Here is a 22,666-nt window from a genome sequence, read left to right as displayed (position 1 = left end):
TGGCTTTTTCTGCCTTATGAATTGCACACCTAAGGATCCTTATATAAAGTAACCCCTTCTTATCACCCTAAATGTGTCTGGCTAGTGATTCTAGGGCCAGAGAAGAAGACATCCCAACTTGACTCAAACCTGTTCTGGAAGGAAGCACTCTATTTCCATTGCCCAGCTTCAGGTGCATCTTGGGAAGAGGGAGTGAAGGACTCAATATGTTCTCTCTTGGGAATTTTTTCCTCATCCTTATTAAAATTGTAGAATTGAAGAGTAATTGAGGAGGGAAGAGACTTCTGGGGGCTCCTTGTCCAACCCCTTGCTTAGAGCATCCTCATACATCAGGTTGCTCAAGACCTTGTCCAGCTGAACTCTGAATATCCAAAGATGGAGATTCCTCTGTTGCTCTGGAGCCCTTCTGAGGTGAAAAAAGGTTTCCTTGTTCTCCCTTGTGCCTCTGCATCCCTGTCCTTTACCTGCACCCTGAGAGGTGGCTCTGGCTCTGCCTTCTTTACCCTGTCCCAGAAGGCAGCTGGTTCCAACAGAGAGACACAAGTTGTGTTAAGGCAGACACAGTCATTTTGCTTAGTTTGGCTTCGTTAGAACTCAGTGCAGATTTTTCTGAAATTCCCCAGCATTTTTAATTTTTACATTTGTTTCCAATACTATTATAAGTAGCAAACACCTCCTTGATAATGAAAGGTGAGTCTCTGTAGAGGTAATGAAATTCAGAGAAGCCCCTGCTGACACAGGGCACCTCCAGGCAAGCTGCTAAAGAGGATTCATCTTGAGGCACACATTTAATATTGCTCTGGAAAGCAGGGTCAGACTCCACCTACTTTTGAATGAACTTGCATATCTGTGAAGAAGTACAAATAGAATTGTGTGGAAACCCTAATTTTTAATGTGTAAGCATATAGATGTGCTAGAGATTTGGACTGAAACTGGTTTTGGTTTTATGGGCCATGTAGCTTCAGAGAAACTAATGCTTTTGGTGAAGGTCCTTATATTACAACTTTTCTTTAAAGGATGGGCTTTAGTCCAGTCAGAAATCTAACATAGCAGCTTAATTACAGAGAGTAAAAGAATAGATTTAGTTCTTTTAAAAATCTAATTTCCATTTGTTTGAAAGTTTACATGTAACTCTTGAGAAATATTTATTAAAAACCACCCCTACAACATGCACGGAGCCAAACCAGGGCAATACCATTGGGTGGACTGATTTTATGCTTTATATTCAGTTTTGAATTTATTCTTTCTCTTCTGGTTATTTCTCTACATGCAGGTTCCAGCATATGCCACAGCCACACAAAAGCTGCTCCTGATGGCCTCTGATCTGAAAACACTGCAGCAGGAAATCTCCTCTGGAGACTTTTTTGACAGAACGAGGTGAGAAAGCAGATCTCTTCTTCTGTGCTGGCCCCTGGCAGTCAATTTGTTACCCACATTGTGCTTAAACTCTGAACTGGGTGATGTCTGAAAAGTCAGTGTTGATCCCTGACCTGGCAGTGTGAATATGGAGGAAAGTCCTGTGGAATCACTGCAATTGGAGGGAATGGCATCTTGGGGAATAGGCTTTGGCAGTCACTCCACACTACATCTCCTGCTTGCACTGAACATTTTTTTTCCAGGCTAGGGATTAATTTAACTCTGCATGGCTTTATGCTATCCAACTGCTGCAGTGCTGGTGGCTATGTGCTCTAATCATCCTGACTGGATCTCACTCTGGATGACTGCCACACTGCTGCCCCATGGGTTTGCTTCCAAAAGCAAAAAACAGTAGCAGAATAAATAGACATAAATAATGCAAATATTTAGAAAGATGTTATTTATATTTATATAGGTGTTGCTTATAGCTGCTACCTTTACAGAAATTGTGGAAAAAAAAGGAGGTAATGGAATTAATAAGCAATTGTTGAGCTGTTTTGGTTTGTATATTCCCTTGATTTGATTTGCCCATACCCTTAATTTGATTTGTACATATTCTTCCACGTCTTCTCTCCAAACACTGCTTGCTTTCCTCAGCTATTTTTTTAAGGTTTAATGAATCTTTTGAAAACAGGTGAACCCAGTGATCTGCAAACAGAGAGTTGAAATTCACAGCAATTCAGTGAGCACAATTAACTCTTGTATGCCATAACCTCTTCCAGGGCTGCATTTGAACCAAACTTTTCTTAAGACACTCCAATTCTTCCATCTGGTACCTTGTATTCAGAAGGGACAGAGGACAGACTGAGTTTGATTTTCTCTATTTAATGGGTTTGATTGGGATTGTACATCTCTGCTGCTTCATTCACTTAAATAAAAAGCAGCTCTCTGTATCTCTCTGATTTCAGAATTTGGATGGAAATTGATAGTGGTATCACAAAAAGGAAAATACTATTAGGAACTAACACTCAAGACAAATGACACAGCCTGGGTTTGAAAATGGAACTAATTTATTCACCCTCTCCCTCGGTGGGAAAGCAGAAATGAGTGGAAAGGATGAGAAGTGATAACAGTGATGGAAGCTGGGGCATCCTCCTGTGGGCAGGCACTGAGGCTGTTCTAAAAATGTGCAGTCCGTTTTCTGACACACAGTCACCACCTTCTGAGAAAGGTCTGCATTTCTAACATTAGGCTTAAGGCTCAAGAAAAAAAATGTAAAATTACATCTCTTCTGCCCACTCCTCACTTGTGTTTTGTATTCTGCTGCTTGCCTTTGGCTGTCAGCATCAGAATCACATTAGATGGATGGGGATCCCTATAAAATCCCTCACTCCAGCTCTCCAGCTGGAAAACAGCAAAACCTCAGTGCTGGAGGGTGCTCTGGGAGCACTTGCACAGGTGGGCTTGGTGCTGGTGTGAGCTCTGTGACCACTTGAGCTCAGCTTGTGCCTGGAAATGCAATGAAGATGACCCCCTCTGTCCCTGGCAATGAGCTCATCTGCTGTGCTTGCATGCTCAAATTAACTTGGCAAGAAGATTTACCCTGGGGGCAGTAGGAGATTGTACCATGGCAGAGAGAGTGGCATTGCTGATTCCTTGCTACACACAGCACTTCCAGGGCACCTTCATCTGCTGAAGCCACTGTCAGACAGCTGCTTTCCTCCCTGACTCCAGCCTGGAATTGCTCGGGCTTGCCTGATTTAAGCTGGTTTTGTGAGGTTTTTTGTTTCATGCCACCTTGTTGCTCCCTGACACCCACTGCTCTAGCTGACTGTCCCAGCCTGGCCAGCAGCTTTTCCAGTTTTGGCTCTCAGCAAGAGGGCAGGTAACTCTGAGAGCTCTCAGTTTCTCCTGGCTCATCAGGGACCTGGGAACAGGCACTCACATAAAGCTTCCCCCTCAGGTTTCTGGTTCTTGGCTTTTGACCCTGATGCTGGAAGCTGTTGGCTGTGATTAGGAGGAGCCTGAAGTCAGACATGTGGCTGATTTGTGGTCAGTTCACACCTTATCAAGTTCTTTTCTACTGTATGATATATTTGTGATATTGTCTCTAAAAAGTACATCTAGTTTAGTAAATTCACGAAACCAAGTGTGTTAGTGTCTGTCAGCTTGTCCTTTCCCTTTATCATTCCTCCTGTTCATTAGGTTCCAGAAGACCACTCCTCTATTTCTTGGCTCCTTTTTCCTCCCACACTCTTCAAAATGAGAGGTGCTGAATGGATTTTGCCTTTTGTGCACAATAAATGTATTTAAATAAGCAAAACTTCAGCACAATGGGGAGGGACAGAGAAGCATAGATTATGTCAGATATGGAAACCTGAGCAATCTGCACCAGGAGGTCCTTGTAAGGCTCTGGGCAGGTCCTGTTTGTGCTGGGTGTGACTGCAGCAGCAGCTCCTTTGTCCTTGGTTGTATGTTCTTCATAACGTGTCAGTCTGGCTCAGCAGTGCCCTCTAGACCCTGATCTGCTTCAGGAAGGGTATGGGGCTTTTAGGGTGAGGATCCTGCTATGACTGGATAAAATCTGAACACTTGGGAAACCAGTGAAGCTGCTACTGCAAACTGCAGCCAGGCCATGGTGACCCATGCAAGCTTTAAAACAAACTTTGGCTTAACCTCAGTCTTTGCAGTCATGTCCCCAGAAATCTGTGATTTAGCTTTTCCCAGGAACATTAACAAGAGAAAGCTTTTTCCTTAGAAGCAAAGGTGGCAGAATGGTGGAGCCTGTGTATGATAGTTTCAGTAGGGAGATCCACCTTCCCTCAGTTCCACTGCTGGCATTGCTCCAGGTTAGTGGTGCAATTCTTTCCATCCTGTTCTTGTTTCTCTTCCATTTTGATGTCTTGCTGCATCTCTTTCCTGCTCCATTCAGCTTTGGGGGTTTTCAACTTGTTCTGTGAATCCAGCAGCTGCTGGGATCCTCAGAACTCCTTCAATTTGAGTTGTGGCTTTTCCCATCTGTGCTGATGGGTTTCACTTTACCATTCCTCTACTTTGTGTGCTCAGTGTTTGTGCAGTGACTTGTCATTTTCTGTTTGTGCTGCTGTAACATCCAAAAACACCGTAAAGATCAAAGCCAAGTCAGGCCAGCCCTTACAAAGCCTAAGGAAATGAGAAAATGTGGTTTGTATCCCAAAGAGCTTTAATTCTTATGTCATGGTTTGGCTTTTTTAAGGACTTTGTGTGAGGCTAGCAGAATGTGAGAAGAAGTTGTCTAGTTTGACTGAAGAAAAGTTGACAGTATCCCCACCTGTGGTTTGGGTCATGGCTGGAGTGAGCAGTCTCCTGCCTCTCTCCTCCTCTCCCAGTCAGCTTTAGCATTTTGGAACAAGCAAGGAGAAAGTTTCCTGTGACCTCAGCACCACCTATAAATCCAGACACTGTTACCTAAGAGTAGAGACAACTCCTGCATATAATTCAGAGGATCAGTGCACTGCAGGACTCCTCAGTAGCACAAGCACAGATGTTTGTCACTGCTATTCTTTTTTTCTATAATAGCTGTAGCATCTTGTTGAGTGCATAGCACAGAAGAAGAGACCAGCATGGGTCTAAACTGCCTGGTTTTAGCTCAAAGTGGGCCTTTATTAAAATACTCAAACCCCATTTGCTATACTTAGAGACGATAGTACCCTTTTTAGATGTTTGCAGATTGCTAAATCAGGATACCAAGCAATTATGGAATGGAAGTGCTTTATGAATTTCATTTTCTGATATGAAAAGCACAAGGGAAATGCACCACTATTAATACTGTTGAGTCTTCAGGATAATTCTGTAGGAGAAAGTTGCTGTAAATATTCTAAGTAAGCTCTGCAGGAACAGACTGGTTGTGCAGCAGCCCACTTGCCCCATCAGGACCCAGATCACTGGGAGCTCTGTGGCCCTCTGTGAAAAATGTCATTTGTAAAAGGATCTCTGAATTGTTCCTCCCTATGCTCTTTTCATCATTGCACAGCTGCCTTCCCAGCAGGGCACCATTTCCTTCTTGGCCTCATCTCTCTCATTCAATACCCACCTGGAAGGAGCCAGACAAGGTTTCTGCAGACAAACACCAGACTTCTTTCAAAGCAGGATCTCTTTTGTGCCTTTGTAGACAGGGCCTCAAAAAGACAAATAAATAATAATTTTTAAAAATTAAAAATAGTTGCTTAAAGACCTTCCCATTGCTACGGGTCTAGTGTGTTATTGAGATATTTCATGACAAATCCTTTTGCTAGGATTTCTTCTCCTAGGAAGCTTCAGCTTCTTCTTGTTTTGTGCTTTGGAATGTGATTTGGAGAATTGTTTACCTAGCATGTGAACTGTTTTAATTTAATGACTAATCACAGCTAGCTGTGTCGAACTTTCTGAGTCTGTTACGGGTTTTTATTATCATTTTTGTTTTGGCCTTCTGATGTATTCTTTCTCTTTCTTTAGTATGGTTTTAGTATAGCATTTTTAATATAATATCATAATATAATAAATCAGCCCTCTAAAAACTTAGAGTCAGATTCTCATCTCTCGCCTCATCCTGGGGACCCAACACCACAACACTAGTGCTCACATTCCAAGATGTTGCCAAAGGCAGTTGAAGCTGTAACATTTTTCTCACCTATTTTGTTTCCTTCCCTCAAGGTTTACATTTTCATTTGCTTTCATGAAGCAAATAAATGCCATGCAAGGGAAATGCTTAATAAACAGCCTCTGGTAAAGAGTATGGCATAACTGGCATAACTCCTTTGCTTTTTAGCAGCATGAAGATTGCATCACTGAATATTGTGCCTGTCAGTAAATTAAATAAAAAAACCCAAACCAAGTCCAGGAAATTAAATTCATCATATAGATAATGGAAAATTCTGATTTTCCTTGCTGCTGTTGTCATGCACACTTTAATTGTTTCCTTCAACAGTCAACACCTTGTAAAGAAAATAAACATCCTCTTCTCTTAAGCCACTGCTCAGTTTTCTAGGGATGTGTGGTGGTCTGTTTCAGTGCCAGCCTAGAGACAGAGTCAGTTCATGCCTGAGCTGAGGGGTTCAGGGGATGTCTGCCCCCACAGGTGCCCTTGGCCTGTTCTGCTGTGCTGCAGGTGTCCATAACCCTGCTGAAGCACAGGGAGGGACCCTGGGCCATAACCCCCCTGAACTGGAGTATTCAGTATCCAGTTTTGGCTCTCAGCAAGAGGGCAGGTAACTCTGAGAGCTCACAGTTTCTCCTGGCTCATCAGGGACATGGGAACAACTTCTCCCAGCTCACACCTGGGAACAGGCACTCACATAAAGCTTCCCCCGCAGGTTTCTGGTTCTTGGCTTTTGACCCTGATGCTGGAAGCTGTTGGCTGTGATTAGGAGGAGCCTGAAGTCAGACATGTGGCTGACTTCCCAGCCACAGTGCTGTCTTGGGGCTTCTGCTGCTCACAGTGACCCCAAGATGCCTTAGAAAGTCTCTTTTCCCAGCCCGGTGGTGGAAGAAGGAGTCAGAACTCTTCAGTTCTCATTCTCAAGGTCATTTATTGTTTCTTATCTATAAAATCCTTTCTCTGGTCTGCTGAGGTCTGTTCAGCAGGACAGACAGAGGCACTCTGCTGGTCCTTGGGGTGGTGTTATCTTTTTATACTAAAAACTACATGTACAATATTTACCATAACTTCCCAATACCCATCACCTGTGTTAGACACTGAGCTTCTACTCTAAACCCATCCAAAAGTGCCACCATCACAGCAGAAGATGGAGGCCAAGAAGAAGAAGAAAGGCTGGACATGCCCAGATTCCTCCATCTTGCCTCCTGAACCCCCATTCTAAAAACCCCAAAAAATCTATTTTTCCACTCCATGACAAACTAATTATTATTCTGCTTAGACTCTCGTGGCTTGCAGATCCTCATTTAAGGTTGGTAACTTGCTCCATGGGTCATAATCCAAGTCTCAGGTGTCTTGGGGTCTCTGAGCCCCCTGGCAGGGGTCCTGGCAATCCAGGACAGCCAGAGGGATGTCCTGAATTCCTACAGTGCTGCATTATGTTCATCTTTGCTGAGCAGGGGTGAACACAGCTGGAATGTCTGCAGGGGAGGAGGAAGTGGCTGTGCACCTCAGTGCTAGGGATGCCAGGCTTTGGTGGAACAGAGCAGGGAGCTAAGAACAGATTGCTTTGCCCCACTTCATGTATTAATCAGTTTGATTATTTTACTCTCTCCAGTTTTGCAAATCAGACATAATCAGGTTCCCTTAATAGCACGATAGGTCTGTGTGTTCAATTATACAGGGCAACATTATTCATAGATCTTTCTAATTTCCCCATATAGACTAATCTTATTAATATTTATCTTCTAATATATTTACAAATTCAGAGAGGGTAATCTCTGTCTAAATGAAGCTACTGCTCATGCAGAGTTCTCTTCTTTAAAGGAGTCATGGTAGAATTTGATATTATAAAAAGCTTAAAGCAGAAAAAATGTAATTAACCATGAAGTATCATTAACAATGATGGTGTCCAAAATGTTTGTGTGGCTGATTTTTAAGGTCCCTTCCAGCCCAAACCATTCTCTGTTGTCAAAACAAAAGGCAGGAGGGGTAACAGCATACAGCAGGTGAAACCTCAAGTTCAGAAACCCAACCACTTTAGTTCTTGACCTCAGTGTTTATGTTTGGCTACAGAAACTGCCTTGTTAAATGGTCAGGAAGCAAAGCTTGCATCCCCTGCCCAGGTTCCAAAGGATCCTGTGTCTGCCTCTTTCCATCTCTTTGTTTTAATCAATGTAGGATGAGGAGTGAGGGACAAAAGCAAGCAGGCATTTTGAAAAATGTAGGTTATGACCTAAGCATGACTGCAGCTTCTTCCAGTTCTGGGCTCTGGGTTTGGCTCCTGAGGCATGAGGAGCTGTGTCTGGGGAGCTGAGCTGGAATACATTCACTGTGTACTAGTTGGAAATGTCTAAGTGGGTATTTAAGGGACTTTGGACTCTTCAGTCCCTGCCAATGACAACAAGGGCTGTGTGAAGCATTTAGGCACTCACAAACCTGTCCCTGCTCAGTAAAGCATTTCAGGGTACTTTTAAGGCCCTTGATTTCTGCTCTTGGTTTTATCAGCAGGAGGCTTTTCAAAGGCAAGAGGCTGCCCTTATCTCACAAACAGGCTAAGCTGCCTTATGGCAAAATAGTGCTCAAAAACTCTTCATTCCTCAAAATGTTAATGTTGTTCTCCCTCCCCTGCTGCAGTGCTCAGTGCAGGGGAGGGAGAGCAACAATTCCTTTCTTACCTGTGCATTTGAGAAATAGTGTTCCTGATGATGTCATTCTGCTCTTTATTCCCTCAAACAGTCACTGAAAATGCTCTGGATTTTCCTCAGAACGCTGCATTGGCAGGTTGATACATCCCTGTCAGTCATTGCTTCTCTAAGTGCCCATGTTCCTGCATCAGCTTGTTCAGGGCAGCTTTTTCCAGGTGTGCACCAATACAGCAAAGAAAATCAAACAGGTGTGAAAGCAGGAAGAAATGGTTACATTGCTTCCTAAGATTCTGTACAGAAAGACACCACATTGAGACTGGAAACATCACTGGGTTTCTTGCAGCTAGGCAGAAACTTTTCTGCTTCTCTCCCCCTTTTCCTCTGAACAGCCAGGCAGATTTTGGGGTGCAGGTGAAGGATGCCATGTGCAGGTTTTCCTGCTGACTGCCTTCGATTTAGGATATGCCACAGATTTTTGATATTCAGGCATCATTAGAGCCATCTTTTCTGATGTTCTTTATAGCCCTGGCTCAAGGGTTTTATCTGCTAGTGCTGAACTAAATTATCTCCAAAGGTACCCATTTGTGAGGTGGGAACCAGAAAGCAAGAACATCCCTCAGTGTGCAGGGCAGGTGTCTGCCCTCAGAGTGTAAAATGGGCACCTCAAGTCATTCCACTTGGCTTTGGAGTTTATCATGGCTTGTTCTGCCAGGTTAAAGCAGCTGAGCAGGGAGGGATAACAACAAAGATTAGGGATGTGGAAAAACTTTTTGATGAAAGAGCAAAAGGACTGATGCTGTTCACTATGGAGAAGCAACAAATAAGAACAGATCTGAAAATGTCTCTTGCCATTTGTTACTGTGAAGTCCAGAGGGGCCCCTTGCCTTTGCTCCTTGCCCCATGGTATCAGGAAGTAAAGATGTTAATTTAAAATGAGACACTTAACACCTGTTTAAAAGGAAATTGTTTACTCTTTCCATATTTTGGCCATATTTTAGCTGTTTTGAGTCTTCATGGAGACTAAGATATTAGTATGATTTTTGTTTTTATAGGTGTTTTTTTTAAAGACTCCTTATTTATAGGCAGAATATCCCATTATATATCAAGTGTGACAAAACTAGAAATTAATCAAAGCCAAAAATGCTCACAATATTTGACAGAATCTTAGTGTTCCAATGCCCTGTTTGTAAGCAACATTCCTGTACTATCAGAGGTTTTCTTCACATAGTATAAAACATGATCAGAGATCAGAGGGATCAAATGCACTTCATGGAAACACCATCTCTGAAAAAAAATAAAATATATTTTATACATTATATATACTTATATACATATTTTATATATATATATACAGTTTATATATTATCATGAACTGGATATAACATCCTATAATATCCCAACACATGTCAGTTCAGCCTGGAGAAAAGTGCAAATGGAGGCCGTTTTCTCTCATCCTGTTATTTTGGTAATATACAAGTTATAATTGTGAAATTGAGTCTAAGCAATCCATAATATAGTTTGGTTTAACAGGTTGCATAAAAATACCTACAAAATTAAAAGTATTTGGGCAAATATTTTTCACAAATGATATTAAGTAGGCAGAAAAGTGCTAGAATTGCAGTGGCTTGTTTTCATACATTTTGGTTTCATGCATCTGCTAAAGAGGAAGCATCCTATTTTTTTAATTGCATAATTATACTGAAAAAACACCAAAAAATCATAAGGTTGGCATATATTAAAAAAATATCCTGTTAATTTCCTCATAAAATATCTCTGGGCAGTGTTTTATGTATATTTTAATACCATTGATAAGCTCCTGGTTTGTCTCCTGGATTAATTTGTAGCAAAATTTTATAGACGTTGGCATCTTTCAGTTCCAAAGGCAGCTGATATTTTGAAGGATGTTCCCCTGGGAATGAGGCTGGTGTTTTAATCTGCCCAGTTGCAGTTATTTTCACTTTTAATAACCTGCCACCTTGGAGCCTTGACAACATTTAAACTGAGAGTTCCATGCCTTATGTTGATGATTAATTCTTGGTTCAGGTAAGCACACAATGAAACTAAAATATCACTTGTGGTTTAAGATACACAAGACATAATAAATTAATTAAGTGAACATCAGTCTCCTTTTCCTGTTGGAAGATATTGGTGAGAATATTGCTCTGGGTTTGACTTTACATAGTGATTTTTTTACCTGCTTGTGGGATGAATACAAATATGGGACATTCACAGATGTGTTTGATGTTTGTCATTGCTTCAGTAATTTCCTTCTGGGATAACTGAGAGCAATTTCTGCACCCAAAATCTGTTTCAAATGTGGAATTTTTTCTAAAAATTCTAGAGCAGTTGTCATTCAGGAGAAGAAAAGAGAGAACATGAGACGGAAGTCAGTAAAAATAGAACAGAGTTGTTCAGGTGGAAGGGACCTGCAATGAGTTCCCAGTCCAACTGGGGGAAAATAAAATAAAAACCAAGTTCTAAGCCCCATCCAGGTATTCACAGAAAAGTGGGGGCTGTGTAACTTGGGCAGTGATTTTTGCTAACACTTCTGTAAGTGCTGACAGTGCTGCTTGGTTACACTTCTCCTTTTCTCTGCTTACTGGGACAGAATTTTATGCTCTGTATGATGAAAATGTGTGCATATACACAGAATGTTGGCATTACTATGAAATTTTAAGGTACTATAACCAATATCTTGCTGACAAAATTTAGAATTTGATCCATCATTTGACTGCTTGATTTATTTATTGAATTCTCATTTTGAGCAAGCTAAATATTTTCATTTCTAGAAAGAAAATTGCCAGTCCTTTTAAGTGCTATGAATGCAATCCAGAGGTTTTTTCCTAATCCTTGTGATGCCCCATTGCTGTGAGGTTTCAAATGGGCCAGGGCACGTGGGGCTGCCCCTGGATCCCTTCTCTAATCCTGTCAGAGAGCCCAAGCAGAGAGTCCAGCACGTGTTGCTTTGTGCCTGTTTAATGTCACCACTCCACCAAAATCAAGGAGAAAGTTGGTGATTAAGGGAGGATCTGAAAGAAGGATAGAGCAGAGTTTCCATTTAACCTGTCTAGCTTTAATCAGGTTATTTCTGTTTGTAGAAGGGAAACTGGGGAGAGGAATCCTGAAGCTTGTCTGCAGTCACTCTTTGGACAAAGCACATAAACCTTGCCCACTGGATTGAGTTTTGGATCCTTGATTGCAGGAGTGTGTTTGGGATTCTTTCATGCTTGAAGGGCTTGGAAGGCTCTGATGGCAGAGCAATGTGTCCTTCAGTAATACACATCAGTTTTCAAAGGTTTTTTGAGGCTGCTGGTTGAAGGATTTTCTCATGGCCCTGCAAAACTGCAGCCTCTGTCAGGAAAATAGATTTCTCCATGATGGACTCTTTTATCAGATAAATGTAAGAGTGTTTTGGCCTGGGTCTTTTAAAACATAATTCCAATCTTTCACTTCTGAGTCTGCAAAAGCCACAGACATTTCCTGTAATATCAGTTTAGCTGTTTTTGTCCATCAGTGCTTTGTTACCAATGCTGAGCTCTCTGCAAAACCCCTCTCTCCTAATGCAGGGTGATTCCTACCTGGATCTGAGCTCCAGGGGTCCTGGAAAGAGGAGAACTGAGCCATCCACTCGTGTGGAGCTGCAGTTCTGCCTCAGTGGGCCTAAGGGAAGGGGGATGGAGAAATGGAGCCATCCTTTGAAGGGAAAATGTCAGAAAGAAGCATTTTTCATAATGAAACTGCAAACAGCTGCTCATCACAGCAGGTTAAAAACCCCTAAATGGGATGAAAGTTCTGTGTTTTACTGAGCTCTGCTGTCCTGGTTTAGAGACAAATTTTAGGAGAAAAACACTCTGGAATGAGTGCTTTCTCTAAGGAGAAGGGCTTCAGCAATCCCTTTTGCCAATGAGAAGTGGATACCAGTGGGTGAAAGTGAAAAAATCCTGTTTATTAACAAAGCATGGTGCCCAAAAGGCACAGAAAAAAAAAAAAAGAAGAAATGCTAGATATTGAAATTTGGGAACTTTACCCCCCCTAGCCCCACCTGGCTGCTCAGCCAGGAAGGCAAAAATGGCACTGAATTTTTGTCTCAGGGAAGGGAAAAGTTCACACAGCAGCTCAGGCAAAACAGATGGGAACCTGCTGAACCTGTGGTATCAGTTTACTCCTCACAGCAGATGAAACTGGTGGATTCTGGTGCCCTTTCCTGGTTAGTTCAGCTTTTTTTTTTTTTTTTTTTTTTCCCAAGGTCTCGGGCTTGAAGCAGCCCCCTGCAGGCTCCTGGTCCACAGTCCTGCTGGGTCTGATCTCTGAGTGAGACCCAAGCTGAAACTGTTCCAGAAAAAACCCAAAATGCTGCTGAAAGGATTCCTGGTACAGCCTCCAAGCCAGGGGAAAGAAAAAAGAAAACTTCTTGCTTAAGGTGGAAAAAACTAATCTACAAAAAGCAACAAAGTTACATTCAATCCCCACGCCCAGGGTGAGTCTTAGGATAAATCTGCCCTACTCCAGACCTAGCTCAAAGCTCCAGTGGCCATTTCTGGGCATAAAGCAGATGATTAGGGAATGGAGTTACCATCATAAAATCACCCCAAGGCAGTATTGAATCCCAAAGCTGGACCACAGCACTGATGCAGCTTTGTGGGACATACACTGAAGTCCCATTGATTTGTAGATTGAATCAGGCAATCCCAGAATGGTTTGGGTTGAAGGGCCTTAAAGCCCACCCATCATGGGCAGGGACACCTTCCACTGTCCCAGGCTGCTCCAGCCTGGCCTTGGGCACTGCCAGGGATGCAGGGGCAGCCCCAGCTGCTCTGGGCACCCTGTGCCAGGGCCTGCCCACCCTGCCAGGGAACAATTCCTCATTCCCAATATCCCATCCAGCCCTGCCCTCTGGCACTGGGAAGCCATTCCCTGTGTCCTGTCCCTCCATCCCTTGTCTCCAGTCCCTCTCCAACTCTCCTTTCAGCACTGGAGGTGACTTTAAGGTCTCCCTGGACTCTTCTCCTCTCCAGGCTGAAAAAACCCTGCCCTCCCAGAACTCTAGTGAGGGTCCTGTTAGGCTCATGTCTGTAAAATTAAATATCTGAACACCTGAGGAACTCCTGTCCCAACTCTTTCCTTTCACAGAGACTTTCTCTGTGTAAAAGAGGAGGAAAGGCCATGGCAGGGGATCCTGTGGCTGGGTCCTGCCTGCAGGAGTTGGGGATGAGTGCCCAGTGAGCAGCCCTGATGCTGGGAGCACACACCCAATGGTTGAGGAAAATGACTGGTAGATATTGTCCCTTCTGTAAAGGATCATTAATATGTAAGTAAGTGATTTTTTATGCATTATTTACATTCCTGAGGCAAGATGAAAAAAACACAATGTATTTTGTACCTACCTAGTTGGCTTCATGTCCCCACAGCTAAAACCAGCACTGTTAGCTCTTAAATCTCTTCAAAAGAAACTTTTCTTTGCTGCTGATTCTTTCTTTGTAACTTTTCCAGTCTTTTCACTTCTTCAAGGCTGAACTGTTTTGGCCCCAGATCCCCTATTTTTGCTGATGTTAATAGGTAATTACCTGTTCCACTTCATCACTTACATCAGGCACAGGTAAAACTTTGAGGGTTCGCCCTTTTAAAATTTTTTCTTTGTCCCCCTTTCTTTTGAGCTGTAGCTAAGACTTAGATTTGCATTAACAGCAGGTATTTGGCACCATCCTTTATTACCAGCCAGTTAAATGTAATTGTTGCATCCTCCTGCTCTGCCACCTCTTTGTTCCTGTTGAGAAAACCCTGCCTTCCCAAATGTGTCAGACTTGTCCTTGGCAAGGGAAGGATTGTGCCATCTGGGAGCAGAGCAGTGCTACAAGCCAGAACTGGAGGAGTAAAATAGCTAATAAAAAAGAAATTCAAGTCGAAATGGGGAAATTACTCTAAAGGTTTCCTTTGAAACTGTGCTGAGTGGCTGATGGAAAAATGGCATTTCTGTAGTGCTGAGCTGAACCTGGGAGTGAGGGATCACCGAGCCTCTGCAGTGAGGAATGGTTATTAGGAGGGGAATTAAGGAATGTCTGTTATTCACAGGCTGGGAGATGTGATGAAGATATCACCTGTGTTTAAATCAATCTTCTGCAGCAATTTACCTCAATTCTTCCAGCTTGAGCAGCAGTTGCCTCAAGAGGCTGTTCAGGAGGATAATGGAGATGAGAGAGAAGGGTGGATGGAGGAAGTTGCAATTAGGCAGGAACAGCAGAGGCTGTGAGGGTACAAAAAGCTGGGAGTGTCTGAAGCTGCTTAGAGCTGATGGCCTGGAGAAAATGATAATCAGAGTTGTTCTTGGCTGGGGACAAGGTGGTGGAAGGTCAGTGGGATCAGAGGTGGCAGGGAGGCACTGAGCCCCTTACAGCACTGGCAGAGCTGTGGGCTAGAAAAGGGGACATCTGAGGAGCCCTGGGGATGGAGCCCACCAACCTCGCTGGGTCCTGAAGCCTTTGAGAAGGGAGATTGAAGGGGCACAGCAAAACCTTGTAAATGTTTTTCTTTTATTTCCTGCTGGAATTGGTTTCATGTGGAATTTTAGGCTGAGTGCAATGATCTATTAAAGCAAAACAGAAAGAAAGGAAATGTAGAAAAATGTAGGGTTTACTACTTGTTTTTTTCCTTTCTCTTTTCTTTTGGGGTTAAACTACTTGCAAAAGAGACAAATAATCTGGGTTTAGCTCTGTTCTCATTATCCTGGCAGAAGCACAGAAAGAATGCTAAATCAGGCAGTGTCTATATTCTTCTAAGGTAGAACTCTTATTAAATGAGAGGTAGAGCATTTTAGCAACAAAGTAATTTCTTGAACATGATTAATAATTGGAATTTCTGTCCTAAGAGATTACAGCTGGAAGGCAGCACCTGGATGGGCTGCCCAGACACCTGGTGAGATGCAGCAGGGAGCACTGGGACATTGTCACTCTGTCCCCTCCTGTGCCAGCTCCCTGACAGGGGTTCATGGGTTTTCCTGCCCATCTCATCAGACCCTGGGCTAAGGAGATTCCTGCCAGAAGAAATCACACAAAACTTAAGGCCCTTAAAATCAATCACTATACAAAGAGCAGTTCAAGATATAAAAAGTGAAAAATCTTTACCAGTCTCTGTTTTATTAGGTGCCTGCTCCAATTGATAGTGAGAACATTTCTGTGCAGCAGTGTTAGGGTTGTCTGCTTGTGTGCTAATATATGTAAAAAGCAAGGTGGTACTTTGGATATTGAGGTACTGTGCTGTTTTACATGGTGTCTTGGAGGAGCTTGAGCTGTGTTTTTCCAGACTTATTTATTTGCCTTAACAGTTTCTATAAAAAGAATGTTTTGCAATGAACAGAGGAAACTCTACCAAGCAGTCCCAATACAATTCAGGCAAATGACAGAAGGCAGAGCTTTCTTCTATGAAGATGTTATGAGTGCCTATATTTCTTTTTTTCTTATCTCTGGCATCCACTTTACATTAGCTTTGGAGAGTGATTTTATCTTTAAATATGAATCAGACAATGTTGCCAAGACAACCTCTCCTCAAGCTTTTCATTTCACCCCCATTGTGTGCTGAGCCTCTCCTCAGTCTCCCAGAGCAACTGGTCACTAATTTGTCAAGTGGGGCTTGATTTGATGCAGCAGAGCATTCCAAGGGCAGGGTTTTCTTGGCTCCTTTGCAGGTCACTCCAGCCAGTGTTCCTCACTCTGTCTCCAGAGCTGGAGGAGACCAACCACCCTGGCAGCTGGATTCCAGCACAGGAAGTGAAATGTTTGCATGAGGTGCTTGATTGCTGTTGATTCCTGTGGTGGATTCCTGCTTTCCCAGCCAAGGCACAGATATCCATGTGGGAATGCAGAGGCAGTGGCAGCCCCCCTCCTCCCCAGGCTGTAGCACAGGATTTCTGCTGGGTTATTGATTGTCAGTGCAGCGGTGCTGTGTTTTAGGCTAGCAGGGCTGTGCTCACTTTTGCATTCCTCACAAATATCTCGTTGCTTTTGTTGAAGCAGGATGATTTCTGTGGCTTGGCAGGTGCTCAGCTGGTCTGTGGGTCCTGGCTGTCCTGCTGCTGGCAGGGTGGGGAGAAGGATGTGGGGGTCAGTTACCTGTCATGGCTCCCTACCATGAGAACTTGGGATGTATCACAGAATATCCTGAGCCAGAAGGGACCCACTGGGATCACCCAGTCCAATTCCTGGCCCCAGCAATCCCACTCTGCATCCCTGAGAACGTTGTCCAAATGCCCCTGGAGCTCTGGCAACCATTCCCTGGGGAGCCTGTTCAGTGCCCAGCACTCTCTGGGGGAAGAACTTTTCTCAGATTCCCAACCTAAAACTTCCCAGGAAAGGCAGTGAGTTACTCAGCTGTAGATTACTGAGCTTTGCTTCAGTGTAACAGAGTGGGAGATGACACAGGCTCTAAAAAGCTGAAATTAAATATAACTCTGTCTTGTCAAAGGGGGAGTGACCAACTCAAATCAGATTTGAATAAATATAGGTTCAGTTTGTCATATGGTAATATTAAATTCCCTTTTCATTTCTTATAACCTCAGTGTATTTTATGCCCCTTTTGCTCCTGCTTCTCATGTCTTTGCCAGCAGACCCTCTTTTCCCAGACACCTCTCTGTGCTGTCACTCTTTCAGCTGTATTAAATAGTGGTTGTATTGTTCTGTCTTAAAATTGCAAAGGAAGCTCTGGCAAAGTGATGTTTTAATTAAATATAACAGTGGAGATGGCTCTGCCTCTGTTAATAAAAAATGAAAGAGTTTGCTGGAAAGGTTTCTTTGCTCCTTTACTGCCACAATAAATTTATTACCTCAGGGAACATGGCTGTGTTGGTGACAAGGGGATGGCCAGTGACAGCCAAGGCTGTGACAAAACAGCAAGGGATGCCTCAGCTTTGGTGGGGACACATCCTGGGCACAGTCCACAGGGTGAGGGCTCTGCAGGGATCTAAGAGATGCCCTGATGCCTCCTGCTTGGGCTTTCAGGAGCTGAATCTCAGATTATTTACCGAGAAGCAGCTGAAAGATGGAGGAGACAGGAATTCATCATCCTGCCAGAGATGAGAGTTTATCCAGTGACAGGCTTATATGATCACTGGTGTCCTGAACAGTTTGTGTTTTTCACAGAGAGAAAAACTATTTCCCCTTGAAGGATTTATATTTTTTTTGTCAAATATTTCCAAAGTTTCAATTATTTTCTTTAGCTATTGCATCCATTCCTTCCAGCAGAGAGACACAGAGGTCAAAGTCTCTGCTGCATCTGTCTCCTAAAAGTCCTTCCCATTTCTGAAAGGCTGGCTGCAGCTGAGGGACTGCTTTCCCAGTTTGCAAGTTTAATGTGGCTTTTCTGTTACATTTATGAGTGTGGAATGTGTTGGTATTTAATATGATCTGTACTGAATCCACAGCAGAAGTATAAATATTTATTGCTGATTTTTTTCTTTGCAGCTGATGAACATTTTGCACATGGGCTCTGCATCTCACGGGGTTTTTTTTTGTGTGTGTTTGAGGGAGGGTTGTGGAAAATGCATCAAAGTTTACTGAATAAAGAAACTGCAGATGATATTGTGAGCTGCAATGTAGTACAGTGAAGGGATTATTCTAAATGCAATACATTAAAAGTTATTTCATCCAGGACATAAACGACATTTCAGATTTTGAAAAGAATAATTATCTGAGCTGGCACATGAAAGAGCTCTTTATCTATTGGAGCTTTGTGTGAGTGTGTGTGTTTTAACCTGGTAAAGATAACTAAGGGATTTATTTGGTGTGTGAATAAAATGGAGTGAGTGATAACCTTGGTCTGTCACACACAGCCACCAGGGTCTGTCCCAGGGGTGCTCTGCCCATACTTTTCCTGACATGCCAAGTTCAGCTCTTGCATTTCTGTGTTTCTTTGATTTGAGGCATCTTTGTGATTTGCAAAATAGAGCCTAAACAGCCCCCCCGAGGCTGCTGCTGTTGGAGCCCCCTCCCAGGGGGGAGGCAGTGCTGTGGGCTCCCTGTCACATTGTCCTGCTGTGGCTGCATGGGGCTGGCACAGGGCAGGGAATGCACAGCTGTGGAGCTGGGCTGTGGCTGAGCATGGAATTGTCCAGTCTGGGTTTAAAATGCAGTATGATTGCTGGCTTGGGTCACACCTGAGGTGCTGACAGCTCTGGACATGGCCTGGCTGCTCTGTCCAAGCTTTGTCTGTCTGTACAAACCACCTTCCATACCCAGGGTAAGGGAATTTTCTCCCCTTTCCTTGACAGCTACAGAGCTCAGAGACTGACAAACAGAGATCAGCTCCCCCTTGGAGAATATGAGAACAAAACCTGCTCTGTTGGGGAACTTGATTTTGCTGAGCTCTAAAGTCTTTACCTGCTCTCTCACTTTCTCTTCTGCACTTGTATTTTTTTCTTTTAGTAGAAAAGTGGATTTGGAAACTCTTGGAAATGCAAACACATGGAAACCAATTGTCTTGGTAAGCTATTACTAGAAAGGGTTTAAACAATTCATTTTTTTCATGTGCAATAGAACTATTAAGTTCTTACCAAGAACTGCTACTAAGAATATTAACCTTTCAGTGAATTGATTTAAAGGAGAAGAGAAAAACATATCTAACTTGCATATCTTTTGACAGGCAATATAAAATATTTTGTTACTCTATTTTAAAAGTAAATACATTTAAAAAAATTAATGGCTATCTAAATCATAGAATCTGAAGGTTTGGATCTGGGGATGGTACAGAAAGAACTGAAGCTGTGTCTGAAACAGACAGAAGGTGTAAGAACAACATGAGTTTATTGCAATGGTCTGTGACCACAAGAGAGAAGATTTGGAGCTTTATATTTTATATTCTTTATAAACCAAACCACAAGGAAAAATTTACCACAGCTGTGATGGTGTTCACAGGGGCCTTAGGAAGAGGGAAGAGATGAGGATCTGACTCCATGTTTCAGAAGGCTGATTTATTATTTTATGATATATATTATATTAAAACTATACTAAAAGAATAGAAGAAAGGATTTCGTCAGAAGGCCAGCTAAGAACAGAATAGCAAAGAATGATAACAAAGGTTTGTCGCTCGGACAGAGAGTCTGAACCAGCTGGGCTGTGATTGGCCATGAATTAGAAACAACCACATGAGACCAATCCCAGATGCACCTGTTGCATTCCACAGCAGCAGAGAATCATTGTTTGCATTTTGTTCCTGAGGCTTCTCAGCTTCTCAGGAGAAAAAATCCTAAAGAAAGGTTTTTTCATAAAATGTGTCTGTGACACCACAGCCTCATGCCTTTCCTGATTGCTTTCCAAAACTATGCCTACTGATTGCTTCAATTTTTTTCATATTTATAAAATACTTAGAGGATTAGTTTAGAAGCATGATAGTAGCCAAATGTAGTTTAGGCCAGGAATTCTCTCTAATCAGTGACTGTCTGGACAAGTAGAAGACACAGGGTCATCTGAAATACTCCCCTAAATATTCTAAAGAGAAATGGTAACTAAGTTTAGAAGAGTTTCTATAGGGTGATGGGAGTTTTGTAGTTGGGCTATACACAAAATAATGATCTTCAGTGATAGTAATTGTTGCTTTGTTCAGAGTTCCACTGCCTGGTTCCTGACATCCTGAAGATGTCCCAGCTCCCAGGATTGCCCCTCCCAGCAGAAAGCCCTTGAGGAGTGGTCCTTGCTCTTGAGGTGAGCCCTGGGAACTCCATGGCTTCCAAATTCATTCTGATCACATTGTAATCATTATTGAAATAGGCTTGTGCAGTGTGTGAGCTGGTTTGGAACCTTATGGGCAGCAGAGACTGACGTGTCAGAGTCCTGCTGTGCTCTTCATGCACATTTGAAAATTTATTTTGCATCAGTAGTTCCAGCCAGTGTGGGAAAGTGATCTTAGCCATCAAAAGAGTGTCAGAGCTCTTTTCCTCTGTGTTATCAAGGCACTGGAAATCCATGGCTCATATTTGTCTGAGCTTTGCAGCTCTCTGTGATCACAGCAGTAGGATCCCCTTGAAAGATGAAAAAGGATGTTCATACTGGGGTTCCCTGGTTTGCAGAGGGAAAAGGGGATCTGACACCTCATCACCAAAGGGGTACTGGGGACAGACAAAGGTGATACAGACACTCCATCCTCAGAAGGCATGAAAAGACACTTTATTATTAGAAATCTGCAGTTCTTCTAGAAACAATAGTGGGCCTAAGACCTGATTGGCCTTAAGGAATCTTCTCTCACACTCTTGGTGAACTATGCATTGCCCACTCTGGAGAACCATATCTATAAACAATGGTTACAGAAAGAGAGATATCAATTGTTTGAATTCTTTCCTCTCAGTTTCCCACAGCTTCCCAGGATTTTCCTGGGAGAACCATGTCTCTCTCTGTTCAGAGGGTATGTAATTACTACAATGGGTGACGACAGCCATGTCACACTCAGTGTTCCCATTGGAGGGAGAATAAATCCAGAGAAGTTGCTTGTTTTTGAGCTGTCTCCTGTGCTGATTTTAGCTGGAGTAGGGCTCTTTTTCTTCCCTGTGGCTGATGTGGGCTGAGTTTGGGTTTGTGCTGAGCTCAGGCCTGATAGCACAGAGGTGTTTCTGCTCTTGCTGATGTTGCACAGAGCCAAAGCCTTTCCTGCCCCTCATGCTGCCATGCAGGGCAGGGGACACGGCCAGGACAGGTGACCCCAGCTGAGCCAAGGGATGCTCCAGACCGTGTGACATCGTGCTCAGCATACAAAGTGGGGGGAACAAGGAGAAAAGGGGGAAGTTTCAAGTGATACCATTTGTCTTCCCAAGTCCCCATTACATGGGATGAGGCCCTGCTCTCCTGGGATGAGGAGTGAGTGGCTGGAGTTCAACGAGGACAGTGGCTGAAGCCATGCTTTTCCTTCACTTCATAACTAACCATACAAATTAAGTAAATTTGCTCATCCTTTTGAAGGGAATAAAGAGAATTCTATAGTATGGGGCCACACATCTGCATTGTTTATTACAGTTGCATTATGAACCCACACTTAGTTTAACCTTGGGTTTGCTTCCCAGCCTTTCAGTTTGTCCTTTCTCCTGCTCAGATGTTGGGCAGGGCAGGGAATGAGCACTGTGGGTTTGTCCATCTGTCCTGCAGTACAAGGTGCCTTGTGACCTGGCAGCCCTGAAGCTACAGAAAACAATTTTTTAAGTCTAGGAAAGAAACCTCATATTCTGTTGAGTCTCAATATTTACTGTCCACAGAATAAATTAAAATATAAAAAATAAATTTTTTTAAAAAAATTAACTCTCTTGATATTTCCCCCTATTTTTACAGGGTTGGAGTTACTTCAGACTAAGTGAGTGAAGAGATAAATTCATGTGGTTTGCACAAGAAAGTGTTATATCCATTTTCACTTGCTAAAGCACACAGAAAGTTCATCTGTCAATATGAAATCCAAATGAAAATAGAGGAATTGGATATTATTGCTTGTTTTCTGCAAAAAATCAATAAATTTTCAAGGCATTTTACAGCATTGATATTTTGTTAAGCAAACACATCTGTTCCCAGATGCGGGTTGTTCTGTTTGTCCAGGGTGTCTCAGCATTTATTTAAGCCCTGAACTCCCACACACAACCCTGTATTTATCCAATTGAGCAGATTCTCTTCCTTTAGTGATCCTTTATACCTTTGTACTTGCCACCTACAGCTTCATCCACACACTAGATTGAATTTATTTTCCTGGACCCAACACCACAGGCATAGCAAGTGTCTCTGAACTGTCACAGGTCACAAGTAAAACAGCCTTTTAAAGATGTGTTTATGGTCGTTGTAAATCTCTCTATTCCCTCTCCAGCTGCAGAACAGAGTGTTTCAGAACAAGTCTTGTTTGGGGAACTCTTTGCAGGATGTTTGCAGCACTCAGGAGGATGCTGGGGTAAGGTCCCTCTAATGAAGGCAAACTTGACAACTCAGTTTTCTAGAATTTAAAACAAATTGAATAGGTTTGGAAGCTGATGTTCTGCCCAGAGGTTGTGGTGGTGGTTGGTGTTTTGACTGGATTGTGTAGAAGTTGATGAAGGGTAGTGAGG

The sequence above is a fragment of the Molothrus aeneus genome, chromosome 8, assembly GCF_037042795.1.
Source record: "Molothrus aeneus isolate 106 chromosome 8, BPBGC_Maene_1.0, whole genome shotgun sequence".
Classification (NCBI taxonomy): Eukaryota; Metazoa; Chordata; class Aves; order Passeriformes; family Icteridae; genus Molothrus; species Molothrus aeneus.
The sequence above is the reverse complement of the archived record's forward strand: the minus strand, read 5'-3'. Positions refer to the sequence as shown.